Source organism: Anas platyrhynchos, chromosome 6 (assembly GCF_047663525.1).
Source record: "Anas platyrhynchos isolate ZD024472 breed Pekin duck chromosome 6, IASCAAS_PekinDuck_T2T, whole genome shotgun sequence".
NCBI lineage: Eukaryota > Metazoa > Chordata > Aves > Anseriformes > Anatidae > Anas > Anas platyrhynchos.
Window position 1 is genome coordinate 8,996,470 of NC_092592.1, and position 18,393 is coordinate 9,014,862.

Genomic DNA, 18,393 nt, shown 5'->3' on the forward strand with positions numbered 1-18,393 from the left:
CTGGTAAGGCAGGGCGAGGAGTAAGGTCCTTAACTCAGTGAGAGCACTGCTCTGCAGCAGTGAAAGCATCAGGGTGTTTTCAGCGTTTTTCTGTCCTAAATCCAAAACAGCACCGCACCAGCTACTAGGCAGAAAATTAACTCTACCCAGCCTAAACCAGGACACCTTCCCTGAATACTGCACTGTTCAGCAGCTCCCAATATTATTGCACATTTCAGACCTGATTTTAACACCACCTTCTCAAGTATTCTGGATCATTGTAACCAAAACACAAACTCCATCCATCAGGCACCACCCCACACCACACCTTAGTCACCTTCCCTGGTTCAGAGATGACACTCTCTTACCCTCAACCAAACACCTACTTATACAGCTGAGCACACACCTCAAGTGCTGAGCACCTCAATGTCAGTCTCAAGGGATTCACATTTTTGCCCTAGCTTTTAATTCCTTCTTAAAAAAGAGAAACACCCTTCACCTTATGACCAACATCATACACCTTCAACTGTAAACATAAATTACCTACAGAACTAGACTATTTGTTTTATTTTCTCTGAGAAGAGTTGCTGCATGTTCCAAGAGATGAGCTGTACTTTGCTTCAAAGGCTGTCACCTGTAACTCTCCATGTCTTCAGCTGCACAGACTGTTTCACAGATTACACTTGCTGCTCATCAGTGCCAATCAGAACTATTTTTTTTGTGTGTTTAGGTTTACATTGACACAACTAACAGAATCAGGCATGTTAACAGCATCTGTGCATATATGGCTGACCAAAAACTACTCAATTTTCTGTTCAGTTCATTTCTTAGAGCTTTTAGGGAGGGATTGGACAGGGATGGGACAGGATGGGGACAAGACAGCAGAACCTCCTGACCAGATTCACACCATCTTTTATGCCTAGTGTAATAACCAAAAGTTACCTGGATCACCTGACGGCAAAATTCTGAACCTGATTTTGAACTGGATCCATCCTGATTTTCATCACCTGAGACTTTTAGCCCTAATAACCTTGGTGATCCAAACTTCAGGGACTCTGAAGTTTGCCAGCCAGGACCCCTGCAGAACTTCCCTTACCTACATGCCCAAAATAGCATTTGGATTTCCTCCTTCCTCCTGCCCCGTGGTGCTTCCCTTTCAGCCAGTGTTCACCAGCAGTACCTTCATAACACCTTCCCTGCCTCAGTTCTGTGAAGTGCCATCCTTACACAGGCAGGCATCTTCTGAACAGGAAGAGAGCACTCCATGGGATACACGGAATGCAGAAGGAGCTGTCCAGAATAACAGCTGCAAAATGAGGGCCCTGTACTGTGAAGTTACTAAGAACTGTATGCATGGCAAAGGAGCGTCAGACAGGCTCTTAACAACAGGGGCCTTCAGCAGCAACCAAGCAAGAGAAAAGTTTTATTTAAGTGCTCACCTGCTCCTGTATTTGTTTGTTTGATTGATACAAAGCTGCTTTCACCAGTGCAAGTGTGAAATCAATTTCATATAAATTGGAACATACCCACAGAAATCTTATCACTGCCTGAAGATATATTTCCCTTAGTATGTTTTCTGTTTTCTTCAATCAGCTTTATATTTATAGGGTGGCTGAAAAAGAATGCTATGCATTATTTATTAACATTGATTTTAAACAGAGCCATTCAATTCATAACCATGAATTACCTAAGAAAATAGAGTGTTTATCTTATTTTTTCTCTTTAAAGAAAATTAAGTATTTAATTATTAATAGGATTTTACTGTTGACTTCAGTAAACAAGTCCTTAAAAATTAGAGGGTTATAAAGATAACTAGCCGTGGTACAGTTATATAATGTCATTAATAATTCCAGTGTTTACTGCATTTCTTAATTTAAGGAAATACCAGTGCTGATTTAGAAAGGAAGTTGCATCTACTGAAAGACTAAAATAGCCATTTGTTCCAGTATTTTCTTCATTTACATTTGAAAAGGGCTCATTTTTACCAAAAGCCTTTATCTTCTGTCTAGATCGGTTCTGCTCTGCTGACCACTCATTATGGTAACCGGTTGCAATGAGAAATTCCTTGGAGGACGTAAATCAATTAATCAGTGACATTCGCTTACCGATATTGATTAGGCCATACATTGTTTGACTTCTCCTTTGATTCTTTCTGTCATGAGCGAATGGTTACACCCTTCTTGTAGGGCAGAGGAAGATGGAATTCATGAAAAGGGAATGACTTGGAGGTTTATAAAACTCCCATTTAACTTGAATGGAAAATGGCCAATTAAATACGTTAAATAGCAAATCCCAATGAAACTGCACAGGTTCAGATCTTTAATCTCACCATGCAAGCCTGTAGTGAGAAGATTTTGAATACTATCATACATGCTAAAGACCAGATCAACAGCATCAAGAAATGCAAATCTGCCAAAGCACTAGCTTCCAAGCATTTTCAGATAATACCTTCTTCCTTCAATCTCTTACATATTCACTTGCTCCTGATTTCAATTTCCAGGATTTCAGGTTACCTTCATCCTGTTACATTTGCTGTCTTCTGATGATATGTCTGTTATACTGCAAGAGTACATCTCTAGCTGTTCTGCTAATACATTTTTCTGATGATTCTGTTGCTTTATCAATCTTTAAAATGTCAACTTTTTCATTACTGCAGTGTTTTTTATTCCATTAAAAATCTTAAAGTAACTATTAATTTTTTATGGCTTATCAGTTACAATCCATTTATATCCACTCAAAGTGCAACAGTTTATAAAATTGTGTGTTGTATGATATGTGACTGATGAGTTGCTGTAACTTATTAAGCAAAAATATTTCCCTTAGTCTGCTCTTCTACAATTATTCTTACAGCTGAGAAAGTCTTATGGTCAGGCCAAAGCCTTACTGCTTACGTCTGTGCTTGTTTTTATTGCTCTGCCTAATGAAGTGACCAACAAAGAGATGCAGCCTGCCAGAAACTGGGTATCTTGTAGCCTTAGCACTCCTGCTGACTTCTCAAGCCAAGGCAACTAGGAGAGCACACCAGGACTGGAGGCTCTTGCAAGCCTCCAAAGTGACCCCTATGAAATTTCTCTCATATTGCACTTTGCCAGTTCACAAACACTGCTGGAGCCAGAGGATTTTTTAGATGCAGCCCTACACTGCTCTATCTCCTATCTTAATACCGCTCTCACGTGCCTGGAAATTTGCTTTTCAATGGCAAATTTCTGAAGCCTAATTTACTCGGATAATGTGCTGTTATCACTGCAGTTATCTGCTCACATCCACCAAGGCCTGCTCTGCTTTCTGTGCTGCCCTTTTTTGTGCCACGTTTCTTGAGCCCCAAGCCCTGAGAGCTCAGCAGACCACCCACCAGCACCCACCTCTCACAAATGGCCCTGACAGCTCCTAGCTCCACACAACCCCCCTCCACTGCCAGTCTGTTCCCAGGGCTGCTCTTCCTTGCCCAGCCCCTTTCAGGGGAAAGGAATCCTGCAGTTGCCAGCACCACCCCCTTGCTGTCATTGAGAAAACCCTCTCAACACCTGAGAAGCTGCACAGAAGGCAAAGCCAGTGACTGTTTTTTCACGTTTCTCTTCTCATTGCTTTCCTGTACCTCCTCCCTCGTCTTTCTTATCCTTCGCCACAGCACGGAGATCGTAATTTCATGTCAGCTGTAAAATTACAAGGCCTGTAATCACAAACACACACAAAAAAGGCACCTCTATAAATGAAATGCATTAAGAGTCAGCGTACAGTTTATTCTTTACAGCTGTTTCACTACAATGTATATCTTCTGAGACTAGCAAGAGAGGGACTGAAGAGTGTCAGTGGGAAAGATGTGTTGTCATCTGGCCACAAAGCTGTTCAGGATCATCTCAATACAGGTCAGTTCCCCCTGAAAAAGGGGAGACGTGCCACTTTTAGAATGGCTGTTCTGCAAGGGGGGAATGACAACTAAATCCCAAAGGCAGACCTGAGCACAGGAAAACAAAAAAATCAGGGATGGCTTTGAAGTTTCTAATCTGGTGCTCCGAAGTTTGTGTTTCACGTTATGGATGGTTTTTAAAGGACGCAGCGTAGATCTGATTCCTTAGCTTAGGGAGCACCAAGGCAGAAGAAGTGTGCGCGCATGCACACAGTGTCAGGGACCCCTGGGTGTACCCGGCTTTAATCAAACAATGGAAAAAACATCAAGAAATTTACCAACCTGTTTAGAGGTAGTCAAAAAACACTGCAGGTTGGATGGTGCTTGCTCTGACTTCTCTGGTCCATTTAATATTTTTGCCCTGTCTGTGTCTTCATAGACTTCTTATTTGAAAAATAATGTTAATTTTTGATATTATGGTTAAAGATCACAAAGACATTTTTCTTACGAATAACTTATTTTGAATCAAGCCCAAAATGGTTCTAGGGCCATTAGGTAAAGAATCCTGTCCTTGTTGTCTCTGTCAACAAAATAGAAAAGACAAAGATAAGCTGTTTCCCTATATCTGCATCAGTAATAAAATATCTAAATCATTTTTCTTTCTATTCATATTTTGTTCACTGCCATACTTTGTCATCGCTTCTGAAAGCTACTGCACTGCAAGTATTCCAAAAGCATTTTTAACTACAGAAAAGGTGAAAGAGAAGACAGTAAATTCATTTGATTTGCTTTGTTTCCAACACAGTTTCATTGATCAGTATTATACATTTCCTGCAATTCTATTGGTCTCATAAAACCCTTCTAGTAATGACTTTGGGGATATATTTTAGGTAGCTAGTAAGTTGAGAAACTGACAGTCTGCCTGTGTCATTTCTCTAACTTATCAATAATTCTCTTTTGTTCACACAGAGGGAAAAAAAAGCGAAGAATAGAGTAGGTGTGTATCCAACTCAAGACATAGCAGCCTGGAGATTTGAGCGAGGTTTTAATTTGCAGTGAGTGACTGCGCTCTCATAATTATAAACAAGTGATCTGCAGTCTGATCACACCTCCTGCTGGTCTGCAGAACACGTACCACAGACCTTCAGGCATACAATATCTGAAATATCTTAATCACTCTTTTTTTTTTTTTTCCCTCTTTCTTTGCCTCCAGAGCAACAAGTACTCTCTGCCTAACCAACAGCAGCAGCGAGCTGCCATGCACATAGCCCTGCGCTGCCCGTGCTCGGGGAACAGCTTTCTCCACCAGAGAAACACTCGTGCCTTTGCCTTTGAAAGCATCCCTTTCTGTCCCTCCTTCCCCTGCAGGGAGGCAGACGCAACCCTTTTTGGACGTCGTAAGGTCTGCCAAGGGGAAAGAAGCCCCTCGTCTCCTCCCTCGCAGCCATGCTACCTCTGCCAGAGGCAAGCCAGCAGCCCTTGCAGTCTCCAAGAGCCTCAACCCCCACACAGCAACTGAGCTGGGATATTGATTTAAAAACCAGAGGATAACCCCACGGTGAGCCAAGTGTGCTCCTCACATTCCCTTTTCTTTCCACAGTAACTTTGCATTTAGGTAAAACCATCTCAATTAGAGGTGTGAAAGGCATTTTAACGTGTCCATTAATTATTTTTCCGTAATTTCAACTTCTGCATAACTTTACAGCACAGATGTTCTTTGCCAGCTAAATACAAAGATGTGTGTAAGTTTTTACATCACGCACAGAGAAATTTACTTAATAGCACTATCAATTTATGTTACAGCATACCTTAAACATCAGTAAAAATACATTTTATAAAACAGAACAGTACAGAAGTTGTACTAAGTGTTGCATTGTCTCATGGGAGCATTTGAAAGGAGAAAGAAGTACAATATTCACACTTGGTATTCACAGCCTGTTCGTTACACATTTCTAGAAACACATCCCCCCCGTATTTAATTAAAAAGAAAGCTGAAAGAGTAGGAGGAACAAAAATGTTCTCAACTTCAATGACACTATTGGAAAATAATTATTTCAAAACTGCTTATCTGTTAAAAAGCTGGCAAGCTACCAGGATCTTGATTGCTGTAAGCAATTTTATAACTGCTCTACACAGATAAATTTAACAAAGAGAAATTAATTTCAGTCTCGTAATAAGACTCATCTCATTACCAAAACGGCGTCTGTGCTGCAACAGAGCCTGGTGCACAGGGCTGCTGGTAGAGGATTTTGCGTGCAGGCTTTTAACAACTGCCTAGAAAAAGTCCACCTCAGAACTTCAAATTTCATTAATGTATCTCCTCTCTGAACATAATTCTTCCTAATTGTATAAAGTGAAATTTGTCCCAATTTCACTTGTGTTCTGCCACCTGACTGCCTGGAGCCATCCTTGAGTCTCAGCCTGTATGGATCACGCTCCTGGGAGCAGTAATCAGAGTAATATGCGAACCTCTGCCTGCACCTTTGGGTTGCTTTTTGATTTGTTTTCAATCCAGGACACATAATAACATGTTAATTAACTGTCAGGTTTCTCTGTCTACAGACATAGTAGCAACTGGTAATGGAAGATGTTCAGATGTTCAGTGGGGAAACAAGTGGTCTCCTTCCTTTGTGCCACCATACTGCACTTCCCTGGGACGAGTCTTCCCACGGGACGGTTCTGTTACATCCCCAGAACCTCCAACAAGACTTTGAAAATGCTGCAAAATACACTATGACCAAGATCCAAAATTAAAACTTGACAGCAGGTTCAGCAATATCCTCTGGATGCTTTGAGCCGCTTTATGGCCACTCTGCTCTTCAAAAAAAGGCACAAAACAATAACAGAGTGCGCAATGGGTCATAAATCCTGCCACACAAGCACTCGTGCTTGCAGCTCTCAGGTGGTTCTGCGGGAGCAGAAGCGTTATGAATAGCCTGAGTCTTTTCTTCTACCATTCCTATTGGTAGTCTTGCTATGGCACATCAACCGAGATACAAAAAAATGAGCGCATGATATATCCTGATGAAAAACCTGATACAGATTTCAGCTTTGCAACCACATATCATCGCTGTACAGAATCTCATCTCTGGGAGCCACAATGACATTTTCTGCTCCTAGACATCCCATTCAATAACCTGCAGAGAGCAGATACACCAGCACAGAAAGCATTTTTTCCATGAGGCAATCCTTACACATTTGCTGGTGTACTTGACCACGCAAATCAATACCTTTTTGCAGAGCACACGCTGTGAGCAGTAAGAAAACAAACTGTTTCCTTCACTCCAGTAAATCCTTGCAACCACAACGTCGTTTCTTTATTTCTTCCCAATTACAGAATTATTCTGTCCACCAATTTTCCTTCCTTGGCATAAATCCATCTACAGATTTATAGAAAGTGTATGCATTTAACACAGCAGACACTTTATTTCATCTTGAGCTTCTCCACAGAAGAAAAAAAACATACAAAATTGCCCCTAAATTTCTTTGGTTATAATTAACATATCAGATTTTCAGTCTACATTTCTTGACCTATTACCTCAAAGTTGTTTTTCACTGTTCCTTTGCTTGTTTCCACAGCAACCTTTCCACAATGTCATTATCTTTTTCCTCTTTTCTTTTAATTTAAGAGGAAACAATGATCAGTTAATAGTGATTTTGTTGTGTTTTTTCTTTAAACAAACACAGAAATGTTGATATACATGTCTTTTAAAACAAAACAATGATTCTGAGAAAATGAGTATTTCCACTTCTCTTGCAGTAATTAGATGATTTCACAAAATCTCATTTCAATCACAGTACTGTTGTTAGCTTATCACCTGACAGGTTTTACAGTACCACACAAGCTTCTTGCAGCCTATGGTGGGAAAGGCAACCTCCCTGGACCCGTTTTTAAATACTTCATACAAGAGTGTAAGTCAAGTGCCAATGCAAGGCATCCTTTCCATTTAGAACTTTGTAAAATGCTAAATAGAGCTATTACGTCAGTCTCCAGTGATTAATACAAGCTAGTGTGTACCTATGGAGAAACACTGAGGCATTGTAGTTGAAAAATTTTATGGTGATCCATATGAAGTCCACTCACCCATATCCAGGTTGAATGAGATGCCATTTTAAAGGAAAAAAGAGAGTAAAGCAATGATTCACATCCCTTTGTGCTGTTACTACCATTCATTTCTTCCTCATTTTTCCTTCCAGTGTATTTTATAAAATGCACTAGAACTGACATTCTATATGTAAAGGCATCCATCATACAATCCCAGAGTGGTTCGGGTTGGAAAGGACCTTAAAGCCCATCTAGTTCCAAGCCTTCACCATGGGCAGGGGCACCTCCCACTACAGCAGGCTGCTTGACACTTTCAGATGTCCCAGTGCTATAAGCATCAGAAATACATCAGAATAATGGAATGTCTCAGTCAAACTAGAATAGAAAAAAAAGGATCAGATGCTGTACAACTGCCTCTAGAAGACATGAAAGTAGACCTTTCCCCCATCTGAGATTCCCATGGCTGTCAAAGGAGCTCTTCGTTTAGGAGCTGTTGTCGTTTATAAGCTAATGCAGAGGGTTAAGCTTTTATGTTTATTTTTCAAGCAAAACACAAGCAAAGTTCAGACTTGCAATATTTGCTGAGGCCAACAGGTAACGGAAAGAACACTACTTAGACTTCACTGCAAAAGATATTAGCCTTCCAGGCAGAGTAATGTTCCAGTTCATATAAATGAATAATAAAAGACAGGCAGTTGGCAATTCTGTTGTTTCTGCATTTTGCTTACACTTAATTGTCTTTGACTCTAATAATAGATTTTGGGTATAGAAAAAGAACATTCTGAGCACCGTGCATTTCACACACTGCGACTACGAGCTTCGGAAGCTCACCTGCGTAGGGAAACTTGTTTGAGAAGATCAAGCTCCAGTTCCAACCAAGACCTTTGCTAATAATAGTTTTTCTTTCTCTCCTCCACCATAATCAAGTGCAACACTCAATCTCACTTTCTAATTTTTGTTTTTGAAAACATATGCCTGAACCTTTTCATAAAGACGCCTTTTACGGCCTCTTTTTTTCTGAACAGGTTGTTAATGGCATCTGCTTGGGGTTCTCCTACTGGGTCTGTGACACCTCAAAGTAAGGTAACTTTTCCATTTCCAGGCCTCCTCAGGTTTTATGCTGCTTGCATCAAGGGGTACATTCGCTACAGCAGCTGTTCCTTCCAGATTTAATGGATTTCAACCTTTTAAAATAGCTACCTGTAAAAACCAGAACAAATCTTAAGGTACAACAGTTGAAGGACTATTAATTTCACCAGCCTTGAATACAAAAACGTTGTCTTTAATAAAAAAAAAAAAAAAAAAAAAAAGACAAAAAAAACACCTACACTGTATGGAACAGAAGTAAATCTGAATGAGAACTTCTGAAAGATTTTTCTTGCAAATGCACCAATTTATCTAAGCATTTTTCTACTGAGATGTGACCTTTAAGGAAAGTTACTGATTTTAATAATAATAATAAAAGACTATCACTGACAGAGATTTCTCAGCTCCAAATTGAGTTTTCAGTCCCAACCAGATACAGAAGTAGTATGCATCCATTCAGAGCACAGGCTGGGTCTCTACTGTGTAAGTGCAGCAGAGAAGTGAGAGCTGCGCCTTACTCAAGTGTGATGGAGCCCTGACTGAACAGTGCTTTGGAATTGACTTTACCAGGATGGGCTCTTGCTTCGTAGTTTTAACAGCTCTGGCTTTAAGACCTGCAGCAAACTGCATGATTTTATTTTTCCTGTGGTCCTTAGGAAGCTTTCTTCCTCAGCACCTCTAAGGTTTGGCTAGGTCTGTTGCCTCCTTGCCTCAGCAGCTTCCCAGTTTCCCTGCATGAGCTGCAGATTCTCAGAAGTTTCCTACAAGTCTCTTCCATCCCAAACCTCTTCTGCCTACTGCTCAAAGCACATTAAAAGCTTCCCTCTGCCTTAGCAGGGGCTGCATCCTGAAACTTCTCCAAGGGCAGCACAATACTTGCTCTGCGGAAAAGAGACACACACGATTCTGTGTGATTTTCAGCCCTGGAGCACCTAAGTAGTACAATGACACCAAGCACAGGAAACAACATTTGGCAGCGTCCTATGCATCACACACCTACTGCAGGCACACTCAGACAGAATAAAACAGATGAAAATACTAAGATATTCCAAATCAGCTGTACATCAGCAGATTTAGACTACAAAACTATCCTGAATTAAAAAACATTCAGTAAATAAAAACAAAAACAAAAAAAAAAACAAACAAACAAACAAACAAAAAAAAACAGTAAATTCATTGCTATTCAGTAAGATTCAGCATCTCAGACAGCTCAGGAGTTGTTCAAGATCTTAAGCTTTCCTCTTCGGTGCCAATATCCATTTTTTGGTCTATTTGATCTTCAAAGTCATGAGGAGTTTGTGGAGCTGGCAGCCTTACTTAGCACAATCCACTATTCAAAATACAAATACAGCTCCTCGAAGTTCAGTAGAAATTATGGGTGGAAAAGTTACTTCTCTCTGATATTGTAGATATTTTCCCAATCTGTGTAGTAGGAGTAACTGTTTAAACACCTTTCATTCTAACTTTAAAACCTATTTGCTCTTGAAAATTAAATTGCAATGCATCGTCTGAGCTCTGAATAATTCTAATAAAAGCTAAAGCCACATCCATCAAAAAGCAGTTGTACTTTGACATTTTAGGTTGACTTAGTGGTAACTTATCTTTTTCACTATAAGCTAATTTTAAAGAATTCTCTTGGTTTAATTTGCATCGCTGCTTTCTTCATCCCTTAGACTATATTAGAGATATGCAAGTGATTTTTCTCAACTGCAATTTGCAAACTTAAGAAAAAAAAATGTAATTTACACCAGGAGAGGAGAGCAGATACATAGGCTGCTAAATGCAAACCAGATGTTGAACTGAAACACAACTTCCTTCTAGTTTACTTATTCTGGGACAAATAATAAAGTAGTGCTAATTAATACGTACATATCTTTGTTCAGCCTTCAGGTAAGAATGAGTGACTAGAGAGACTTTTGACTCTGCTAGTCTCCCTTCAGACACTGGATCTCAGAAACCAGCTCAACTCCACAAAGCTCTCAGAGTGCCTGTGGGCATTCTTCACCTCATCTCAATCATCTGCATGCAGGAACTTCTGTGAGTCTGATACAAGGCACGTGTATCCTATACCTTAAGCTTTTAGTTCTTACTTTGACATCAGACCTAGAAATGAGCTTAAGGCTGAAAAAATGAGCCTTAAAACCATTATTGTCCTTCACTGGCGCCAGATCCCATCAGTACGAGCTACTTAATTTGCTCTGGCTTTTAAATATAAATCAATCATTCCAGAAGTTCATACACATTATTCTTGTAACTTTTTTTTTAGTTAATAATTAAAGACACAATGACATCTAAAATAAAAAGCCTAAATATTCTAAAGCCATCTAATTTCATTATGTAAATGGGATAACATGTTAATAACAACACATGCTGTTCAGTAATATGACTTGACTTTGTACTTAGTCATTTCATTAATTATGTGGAAGGTGGAAAAGTAAATTTAGGTCATAGTCAGGTAGCACATACATGAGGAAGAACACCATAAAGTATACCTGTGATTACAGCATTTAAATGAATTTTTGCATGTATGTATTAGTTGCCCTTGTAATTTTCAGTGTAAAGTAAGGGACATACATGGAAGTTTATCAAATTATAAGTTGCATTTTTGTTTTTGTTTTTTTTAAATCATCTAGCCTGGCCGCACACACCCTGCTGGGGCACACAAGCTCATGCCCAAAGGAGCTGCTCCCTTCCATCCAGAAGGAGAAACACAGCCCTCCCGTCCAGCTGTCAGCTTTCTTCTGTGCCCTGTATCAGCTGGGACACAGCAGACAGACTGATTTCTTGCTAGGCACGTACACACCATACCAGAGGCATCTGTACGCTGCTCAGGACTTGCTGATGAGACAAACGGGGCTGGAGATCCATGACTAACAACCCTGACCAGCCCTTGACTGCTGGACTGATCCTCAATTCAAGAGGCTGCTGGATAGCAGCTTAACAGTCTTCAGTTCCTGCAGTGTTGCTCTTCTGCCCTACAATGCCTCAAATTTGCTCGCCATCCTACCTAGTTATTACAGCACATGCAGGGAACACAAATTCCCACGTGCATATTTTAAGACCGATACTTTTGGTTCGTATGAAACTGAAGAGTTGACATCTTAGACTTCTTCCAGGAGTATTTTTCAGGGTTTGCCACTCACCTTATTGAAAGAAAACACTTCAGCTTACAGTTCAGGGTTACACCCCAAGTATCTGTGAGTGACACAAGGCTTAGAGACTAAGGAAAAGATGCAACATGGACAAGCTGCATTCTGACTAACCATGTATTGGGGCTCTTGTTTAATGGCTGACCTTCAGTGGGTGCTGATTTTATAACCTGGTGATGTACCTACAAGCAAGCAGAAGGGGAGGAGTGCGTCACAGCAAAATATAGGCTATTGAAGAGCCTGGCATAGCTTCACACTTCTCCACAGTGATGGAGTACAGCAGAGCAATTAATATTTAGAATAGTGAGTGTTGGGAAACCTAAGGTGAAAGAAGAATTTCCAAGTTTGTGGTAGAAATGAGATATGCTCTCCTTCCAGCGACAGATTTCTGCTGTGAAGTTAGGAACAGGACATTGGCTATGCAGAACCATTTCTGCTCAGCTGTCCCTTCCAGTTCGAGACAGGGTAAGATCTTTACAGAATGTGAAGCATATGGATGTAGTTTCCTAAAAACTTAGCAAGTAATCACGGAGGAAGTAACTGAAAATCCACTTCCCTCACCCCCAAAAAAGACAGAAAAAAAAAACCACACTAAACTCCATATTTAACTTCTTTTGTTTTCGCTGTAATAGTTTTAGATAAAGTTTTTACCTACAATTAAAACAAGACCTTTGATGCAAGTTTTTTAAAGGGTTCCTTGTAAGAAGAATGCTCTTGGATGAAAATAGAAAAATCACATTTTGAATGAAGGAAAAAGGTCCTCTATTTGCATGTGTTTATACAAATCCAGGAAGAGGCATTCAGATCAAAGTAGCATATGAACTTTGACTTAAATAAGCTGCAAAAGCTTTTCATAAGCACAGGCTGATAATCAAAAACGTCAATCATTTTTGCAGTATTATGATAACTTTTGGGGTGAAATGCAATAATAATCTCAAATTACAGAAAAATAGATGTAAGATTAAATTGTAAAAATATAGTAATAAATTTTTCTCTTGACAAGAGTCTTTCTGAAGACTGCACAGATGCAAATCAGCTGAACTGAACCTTTAATCTCTACATTCAGATAAGATTTCTGCCATATTCTGAAATACGAAAAGTAATGATGGGATTCATGTGACTTACTCTGCATTCAACCAAAACACAGCTAAAAGCGAGAAACAAAATCAGCAACTGATCAAGTGATCAAAGACTGCACGCACCAATTCTGTAACTTTTGCCTGCGCAACTATAAGCATAAATCCTGCTCTATTACTCACTTGTGTCCTGTTAAAGTATATGCTGTCTGTACACAAATACACAGAGATAAATTCCCCACAAGCCTCTAGTCATGGTGCTGTGGCTGTACCTCATTATACCAGTGGTCAGTTTGGGTTTTGGTCCAGTATTTTTCAGAATTTGGTGAGAATGTGAATTGTTGCTCCTGCAGAAGTTGAATGCTTCAGTTGGCTGCTGTTTGTCCTGGTCTCTCCAGGGATGTGTCCCAGGCAAGAGCAGCAAGAAGGCTTTCCCCAGCAGCAGCCACACTGCCCTTGCAGATTTCGTTGACCTTTCTGAGGAGGTAGCAGAGAGACATCTCACACAGCACAACTTCACTTAGGACTAAACACGGCACAGGAGCACACAGCTTCAGCATCAGCTCAGAAAGTTTCATATTGCCTGGAGCTGTAAAAGCCTCCAGTTAGTCCTGAAAACAGCATCATAAGTAGCAGTTAGAACCTGATTGTTCTCAGACAACAGCTGCTTCTGGGACCTTAATAACTCATTTGTTATGCTGCACCTTTTATGAGCACAATTAAGAAGTTATGTTAACTTACAACGTAAAGTGCATTTCAATATTAGCCAGCCTTATTTGTCCTTTCATAACATTCCTGTAACTACAGCAATTTTGGTGTTACCTCAGGAGATTTGTGATTCACTTCCCATCTTCTTTAGCATTTGCACTTTGGTGGAACCTGAAAGTCACAGCCAAGATTAGGTCCCACTCCATGAAATACCACATATGCTAATCCTTTTTTTAAGCTAGCTGTTACTCAGTCTCTGTGGGAGGCAGCCCTAACCAAGCTTTTTAAGGACAAAGTAATTCCACCACTGAATTCAAAACACTAACATTGATATTTCTTTTTAATGTTTTAAGAGTTGTGTTATAATTGTGTACTACAGATGAATTCAACATGCAGTCAGTTTTCATAAAATCGTTTCTCCTTTTTTGCATTGATTACAGATTTGTTCTATGAACCAATTTTGAAGAGGTTCAGCTGAAACCAGTGTAAACATCTGTGCCTGTTGAATTTGGCTGCCACCAAGCAGACAGACAATTAAGGTAGGCAATAATTCAGGGAGGACAATACCTGTTCCATAACTGAGCAGAGGTATAATGTAAATAGAACGAGAACTCCTTTCCAACTGAATCAAAATAGTGAAGAGCTACTGTGACTGCTGCTCGGTAGGAGAGGTGAACAGGGCAGCAGCTGTGCAGGAACAAGATGCAGGACTCTGTCATACAGAGAGGCACAACAAAGAAATCACGGGCAGTCTTCACTTGGCATTTCCAAGCACATTCTGTTTACGAAGCAACATCCTACATTTTGCTTTTCCTGAATTATCTCATTGTTAGTTACATCTCAGGAGAAAATATCAAAACGTCACACTGAGTGATACAAAGCCAACTTGAATTTTTAGTATGAGGATAAATAGCATCATCCACTAAGGAGAAAGCTGAGCAAACAAGAATCACAATCACCGAAGACTACATTCAGAGCATGCCAATGAACACAGCTGTTGTACCATGGCATAAATATTGCTCGATGTGACCAAAATACTTGTGTAAAGATGTAGATCTGATAATCATAACTCCTCAGACAACATTAAGAGAATGTATTTCAATTTAGTTTAGTTTTCTGTTTGTTTGGTTGGTTTGTTTTTTTGTTTGTTTTTGTTTCTACTGCTCAATAAAAATCCTTCCTGGATGCCAGTATCTTAGTTAGCTCAGCTTCTAATGCAACTCTGAATGTTCCAAGTGAACCTGGGTTAACAGTATCACAAATGTACTTACAAATAAAAACATCTTTAATATTGGTATAAAACACTACTCAGTAACTCTTAGGCGTCCCAGAGAAAATCATTTATTTACTATTGATTGTAAAAGAAAAAAAAGTAGGACACTTTCAATAACATCTTCCATGAGCTTGTTGTGCAATCCCTTAGTGTGACAGATCTGCAAAGAAAAAGCATTACGAAACAGAGCAAGTGTCCGTAAACTTCTCTGCTAACCTGATGTCCTATCACATGGTTTAGTCATGCCTATTGAACTTCTCCCTCTTAATCTCTATCCCAGAGCCCGAACTAACATTATTAATTTCCCTACAAAGCCAAAGAAACAGGGAATATATATTTAGCATTAGAAGGATTCAAAAATAACATACTTAAAAGCTTTGGCATTTTGAGTAGGCAGAGAAAATAGGCTTAGGCTACTTTTAGAGTGCTTTCAAGTTTTTGCACAAGTCACTTATCTTTTAAAGTCATTGGTTATTTTGTAGTTATTATTCCTGTAAGTTGCATTCATTCTGCTCCATGTTGTCCACGCTACAAGGCAACTGTGCCACCCCAGGAGAGCTTTATTTCAACAAATACTCAACTGAGTCAGTGGAATGAATAGCCAAATGGAAAAGAGAGAACAACGACAAATACATTGTTAAATGACTGAATAGTGATCTTCAGGTAGTTCTACCAGCTAGTGGCAAATTTTCCATGGCTGGAAAATGCAACTAGGTTTACAGCACTTCATTTAAGAGAATGTACATAACTCATTTATGGTCCAAAGCCCTGTGACTCGTCCCAAATCCATGCCACTAGCAATGCCGACCCTGCAATGTGTGTAACAATATCATCTATGTTTAAATATAATATAAACATATAGAAAATATGTCAGCTGTATCTACTTTCATTCTCTTTGATCACGATGTGGGGTATAAAATGCAAAAAAGTAGATTTCCATTCTGGTCTTGGTTTTTGTACAGTCTCCTTTCTCCCATCTCTTGTACAGCTCTGGGTGGTCTCCTGCTGGCTGTCTGGATTCCCTTGCTGCTCAGTGCTGGCATATTAGTGCCACACTTCACAAATTTGCTCCGATTTGTTAGGATTCCCTTTGATACTTTGGAGTTTGCAAGCTCCTGCAATAGCCTGGGGAAGCACTTACTACATCTGAAAAGATCTCCCTTTTGGGAAGGAGTTTTCAGCTTCAGCAGACAGGAATCCCTCCTGCTAACAGGTGTTCAAGATCAAACCCAACAAGCATACAATTTTTTTCTGACTGTGAACTGCAATCAAAATGACAATTATGCATTTCCTCATGTCCGTGATAAAAGCTCATTTAGCCCAGAACATTAGGCTGATTTTTTTTCCTGCTGTCTTCTTTCTCATAGCTTTATGCTGAACATAAAGTCATTTTTTTTCCCAAACAAAACACGTGAAATAACCTGGTAGCCATTTGTCATGCCATCAGTACTCAAGGGGGATCTACGCATTATCTGGTACACTCAGTGAAGGTTAGAGTCCGCGTGGGGTTTGTAGTGGGAGAGGTCATTATTATTCTACACCACATATATCTGCAGCATAGGTATCTTCTGCAAGGGAAAGCACTGGAAGCATCTCCAGCAGCAATCTTAGGCCACAGAACGAGGCATCCCTGTCCTCCAACAGCAGGTGACGTTCACCCAGTAGCAGGCAACGAGATGTTGTCCCTCTGCTTTTTTTGAGCATACATGCTATTTCTAGGAAGACCATTATTGGGAAGTTTGCTGAGCATTTAGCAGTCCTCGGGAGTTTCCACACCTCATTTGCTGTGGGGTTGTCAGCCTGTTTGTAGCTAAACCTCCCAAGAAAAGAATGGCAATATTCTGTGGCACACGGAACTGAACTTACTCTCCTGAGCTGCTGCTACCACCTCTTCCTTTCTCCTTCGTTTTCCCCCCTGTTTCTGTAACACCTACATCTTCCCTCCTGGGACTCGTCCTTCCACTGCTTCAGGGCTGTCTCTGTTGTCTCTTACTAAATACTAAGAACCCACAGCCACCTCCTCTTTCTTCCTTCCCTCCTGCCGCCCCTCATCTTTTGCTGTCATTTACAATTCTAGAGGAGGAGACAGACACTCAAATGAGTCTCTGGCAGTGCCACATAAAATTTATTCAGTGTAGGCAGAAAAACAAAGTGCATAAAGCACGCTATAAAAATCATTCTTAAGATGCTAAACCATTATTAAAGCAAAGCAGGTATTTCATGTAGCTCCTTTGCTGTTAGGATCTTACAGCAGCAAGAAGCAAAGAGCTTTGAAAACAAACCATTGTAAAACCTTACTCTGCCTGCATTAATGCTAGACTCAGAATGACATACATTTAAGAAGTACATAAAAAAAAGAAATCTCAAGTCCTAGAGCTCACATGCAAGCATCATTCAGCACTGAGTTGTATTGTTCAAATCTGTAGGTTCACTGTTCTCATCGCCTCTTTGCTGCCCTAGCAAATCCTAAGTAATCGTTAGCAAATTATGGAACCTTATGTCTGGAGAAAACACAGAGATATTAAGTACAGCTGTTTTCCCAGTGAATCCTGTATATCTACAGTACTCCTCGAACACAGCTGAGAACTAAGAACATACAGGCCGTGCTCTCTTTAGGGAACAAAGAGACAGAACACCAAATACCATGAAAAAATTGGTGTTTTTAACAAAACACCAAAACAAAATACCATAAAAAAAGGTCTAGACTCTTGCTACTTGCAACAGATGCTCCAAAAAGTTTCAGAATCAAAACATTCCCACCAAGACTCACCAGGTGAGCTCAGAGGCTGAGAAGCAATGCTCAAGAAAAAGGCAGGAACAAGATCACCTTGCAAGTTACATCCAACATAAATAGCAGAGCAGCTCCCCAAGCCTCCACTCCATCTTCCCCACTGTAATGGGAGCATCACTGCACTCTGGGTATTCACTATTCATCAGTTAGTGCCCTCACCTGTCCTACATACTCAGAAAGTCATAGTAAATCTCACTTCCAGTCCTCAGTGCTCAACAAAAAACCTATCACTTCCTGCTTATGAACTGGCTTGAAACAACACAGAAGTTTTATCTTCATAAATTTTACTGTGATTTTTACTTAGCTGAAGTGAAGCAATCCACAGGCTGTATTATAATTATGTAGACATAGGGGGTTAAAAACTACAGTTCAGGGTAAAGGCACTGCAGGTGTGCAGTCTAATGAATTCTTAATTGAGTAGTGGGTGAGCATAAAAAGG